The sequence below is a fragment of the Euprymna scolopes genome, chromosome 24 (assembly GCF_053919585.1).
Source record: "Euprymna scolopes isolate OS-2025 chromosome 24, ASM5391958v1, whole genome shotgun sequence".
NCBI lineage: Eukaryota > Metazoa > Mollusca > Cephalopoda > Sepiida > Sepiolidae > Euprymna > Euprymna scolopes.
Genome location: NC_136505.1, coordinates 24,556,238 through 24,561,237, shown reverse-complemented (window position 1 = coordinate 24,561,237; position 5,000 = coordinate 24,556,238). Strand labels below are relative to the sequence as shown.

General features: G+C 35.2%; 1 protein-coding gene across 1 annotated transcript in view; it reads right to left on the bottom strand.

The window, feature by feature from the left end:
- LOC145246462 (cyclin N-terminal domain-containing protein 1-like) overlaps positions 1-5,000 on the bottom strand; it is a 637,275-nt gene that overhangs the window by 458,748 nt on the left and 173,527 nt on the right. The gene's annotated exons all lie outside the window — the stretch shown is intronic.

The following is a 5,000-nucleotide window of genomic DNA, read 5'->3' as shown; positions in this document are numbered from 1 at the left end:
TGGATTCATCGCTGAAGTGTATGTATGTTCGCTTTTTGTGTATGTCTGTAAAAAGCTTTTTTCCGAGAAGCGGTCGGTCGGCTCACAACTTAAAACTTTTTATATCACATATAAATCATAATATGAACATACATACACTTCAGCGATGAATCCAAGTTCAATTTGTTTGGATCTGATGGAAAGAAGCATGTACGGCATAAAGCAAGTGAACGATTATCCTCCAAATGTGTTAAAAAGACACTTAAATTCGGAGGGGGAAGTGTAATGGTGTGGGGTATGATATCCTCGGAAGGAGTTGGCCCTCTAGTTCAAATCTATGGTAGGGTTAATGTGGAGACTTATAAGCAGCTCCTTCAACAACATGTCATTGAGAGCTTACACCTTTCACCTAATCAGCCAAGCATTTTTATGCAAGATAACGCCCCTTGCCATAAAGCTAAAAAAGTGATAAGTTACCTCGAGGAAGAAGAAATAAGAGTAATGGACTGGCCAGCGCAGAGTCCGGATCTGAATCCGATAGAAAATGTTTGAAAAATGATTGGAGAAAGAGCACAGACGAGGAATCCCCAAAATCAAAATCATTTGTGGGATTTATTGAAGGAAGAGTGGGAAAAGATAAATCCTGAATTTTGCAAGAAACTAATCCAGTCTTGTGGTCGAAGATGCAGTGAGGTCATAAAGAATAAAGGGATGTTCACTAAATATTGAATGAATTTATTTTTTAAAACATTTGCATTAAAAAAAACATAAAGTTTCTATTTCGTTCCTTAACTTTGGGCCAGAAACGTGATTTTAGTCCTACCAAACTTTTGGCCAGGAAAGTGATTTTAGTCCTACCAAAGCAGGCCAAAGGATCAAAACGTGGTGAGACAACAACTATGGAAGGCAGTAATTACTGGTGATAAATCGAGCACCTGCCAGGAAAATAGCGATAGTGCAAAGATAAACTCGTAACATCTCTTTTGTGAAAGTAGGGAGGGAATAAATCCACAGATATAATTTTAAACTAAAATATTTTTCAATATTGAATCGTAATTTTTTTTTTTTTTTTTTTGGTACTAGTTTATACACATTGGTTCTATTTGTTTATTCTGAGTATTTCAGAAAAATCCATGCACTAATTTTTTAAATATACATGAATTTTTTTCCTTTTTTCCGTTCCTTATATTATGGCCGATACTGTATATATATATATATATATATATATATATATATGTGTGTGTGGAAAAAGAGATAGTATGTAATTTTGTGTTATAAGAGAAAAAACCAGAGTGCTCAATTATATATACAAGAGTATATATATTTTAAAATTTCAACTGGCACTATACAATGTATAGTGCATGAATTTTCATCAATATCTTCGTCAAGAAGTGTGTCACTTAAAATTGATTATTTTTTTTTATCCGTTATGCCATGGGTTTTAACAATACAAATTATCAATCCTCATCTAAAAAATTCTGAAACATGATATCTGTATTAATTCTTTAAATCAATTTCAGTGAATTCCCTTTATCTTTGAGATAAAAGAAGTATAATTACGTTGTAAACAACACCATTTGTGGGCATTCATTCTTTTGCGGACCATTATCCTCATCTTCATAGTTATTTCACCACGTTTTTGTTAACTCATCCTCTGGCCTTCTTCAGAGCTCGTGGCACAGTGGATAGAGGCGCTGAGTCTCTAGGGTTCCAGGTAAATATTGTCTGAAGATAGTGATTTTAGGCCTACCAAAGCAGGCCAAAGGATCAAAACGTGGTGAGACAACAACTATGGAAGGCAGTAATTACTGGTGATAAATCGAGCACCTGCCAGGAAAATAGCGATAGTGCAAAGATAAACTCGTAACATCTCTTTTGTGAAAGTAGGGAGGGAAAAAGTTCTTGCTTACTACATTTCGAAGCTGATGTTGTACCCTGTTGAGGTAGAAAAGGATAATCTTAGCAGCTCCTCTCCAGATGTGACAACATTACTCCATCTTAGCACATATTTGGCTCTTGTACATGTAGAGGTAGAGGATTATGTTGTGAGTGAGATACTTATAAAATTGTAACTAGTGTTTAATGAATCATTTACAATAAATTATTCTCAATAGGGATAAAAATTTACAGATAGATATATCAAAAGTATCATATACATAGAATTGAGTGAGATTATTTGAAATAAAGCGAGACAGAAAATCACTTTTTTTTTGTTGCTTTGGTTTTGTTTTATTTGGTTTTACAAATGAGTAATCACTTATCAAGCCTGTAAGTATATACAGCATAATCACGTTGAAAGGCTAGTTCTCACTAGATCACTGAAGTTAAGCAACTTTGAGCCTGGTCAGTACCAGACGGATGACGAGTTTAGAAATACCAAATGGGTGACCAATTTAGGGATTCCAGGTGCTGTATGTATAGGACATCAACACTTCCCTGCAAGAGTTACAAAAACCTAAAGTCGTCATCTCTCTTAACTTGGATATACATGCAATTGAAGACCGCTTGTGAATTTCATACTCATGAATCTTCCTTCTTCGGAAGAAGCCGGTTAAACCCACTTTAGGGTTAGTGCTGCAGTTTCATTTTTCATTGTAAGGCTATAAGTCACAAGGGTTAACTAGATGGCTGTGTTAGTTAAAATCATGTTTTAGCCAAAGAAGAAAATATTTAAAATAGTAATTTATAAGGAAGTTAACCCATCTGCAATACATGATAAATCATTGTTTGCCTGTACAAAAATTATATTCATGTCAAAATTATAGTTTCAGAAACAGGAAATGTCAATCAGTTATCTCATTTTTCAACACATCAAACTTTTTAGGGGATGAACGAGATTGGCATAATGAATACGTCAAATCAGAATTCAAATGTAGCTGTTTCTATTGTATTAACTGAAAATAACATAGAATACCTCTCACCAATTATAGGTAAAAGCAACTTCTGATTTATCAATGGTTTCCAATAGGTATCGAATTGTGGAATTAAGTACCCCCTCCAAATAGCTGATATGCCATAGGGCAAACCAAACGAAACAAACGATCAGACTTTCTAATGAAAAATAAAATTTTATTCCAGTGATAAAATTGTTATTTAAAAATGTATATCCAACTTGGAAGAAAACAAGATGGATATTCTTAAAATATGTTCATTATTTTTTTTTCATTTAAATCAGTTTGTTCTCAGAAATGAATAAATAGACTAACACTTGATTTCTTTATAACATACTAGCGGGGTGTACCCGGCGTTGCCCGGGTGTTTGGAGGTGTGTGTGGTTTTGGGTAAATCAAAACTCGGGGGGGGGATAAAATGTTTTTTAAAGTTTTAGTAGGTAAGTATGAGGATCGAACCCGAACCCTTGAGTCAAAGTTGGAAATTAAAGTGTGAAAAAAAACGTGCAAACGTGCGACGTTAACCATTGGGCCACCGCAAAATACTAACGGAAACACGTTTGGATTTATTTAAGTATTTAGAATTGGCAGGTGCCCGTTTTAATGAGGTCAACTTTGACTGCGGGGTAGTATTTCATTTACTGCGGGAACGCTTTTTTATTTTTATTTTCCCAAGATGCTGGGGGGGGGGGCAGCTCCCCATAAAAAGGGGATTGTCCAAATTGAATAGCAATTGTCTGATATAAGGAAAATATTTCCACATTGATCAAATCTGATTGCTTTCGGACATTTCTGGCAATTGCAACCAGAAAAATATCGCCAGAATTAGTGCCGTTTTTATTATACAAAAAAGACTAATCGATATGCGACGAGCGAAAAATGTTGAATATTCATCTTTCTGAAGTCAAACAAATTAGACAGGCGACCTCCCTTGTTAACTCATAGATATTATGATTTATATGTGATATAAAAAGTTTTAAGTTGTGAGCCGACCGACTGCTTCTCGGAAAAAAGCTTTTTACAGACATACACAAAAAGCGAACATACATACATACATACATTTTCGCTTTTATATTTATAGATGATAGACATCCGAGAGTTCATTTATGGTTCTCCTCTACTTCTTAAACATGGCGCAGTGAAGAATATTAATTTTCCTCTCTCCAATTAGCCACTTAACTGTAAGAGACATTCTAAAAGTAATGCCTCATACTTTTTATTCCGCCCGAATGGATCAGATGGGATTGCAAATTACATTGTTATGATGATTAAAATTATGCATTCATAACCTGAAGGATTCATTTCTCTGCTGCAGATATTGACGGTGTGAGCCTCTAAGAAAGCAACCGCTATCATAGACATCCGTAGAAGCAGAAATGTGTGATTGAATTCCTCCATGCAGACAAAAATTGAACCAATCAACATTTACCGACGCTTGTTGAACGTTTACTAAGCCAATGCAATTGATGTCAGCACAGTTAGGAGATGGGTTCGCTAATTTCAGGGTGGCAACAGAGATGTGAGTGACCAATCGCACCCCAGACTTTTCGACTAAGGCATTAAAAGAGGCTGGCAAAAGTGCCTTGAGAATGGTGGTGACCATGTAAAAAAAGTCTGGAGCACAAAAGTCGTTCTTTTTAATGCTATCAATCCCGTCATTGTAGCACTTCAACGTTTTAGTTTTGAGTTTAAAAAAAAATAGGAAGTCTTACTTTGTGGTCACTTCTTTGTCTTGTCATATTCCAGGACAAGAATTTATGCAGCCTAGCAGAGTACTTGGTACTATTACTTAAGATAGCATCACTAAGAGAAAAGGCACAATTCCCTGTATGAGCCACTGTGTGCCCATACCGAGTGGATCTTATTTGGGCTTTGAAAACTATTTTGAATATTTGGTCAGGATTTTTTTTTTTTTTTTTTTTGCAGAGTGAAGTATTTTTGTGTCAGGGTGTTCTGACAAACTCATATACAGAGAGACTAAAGGAATTGTAGGATATTGACTAGTAGACAATCAAAATGAGCAATGAAAAGTATATTTCAAATTGAAGCATACCGAACTGACCAACCAAGTAACCGACGAATATAACCATTATGGAGATAGGTGGATGCATCTAAAAATTCTACCTCAAA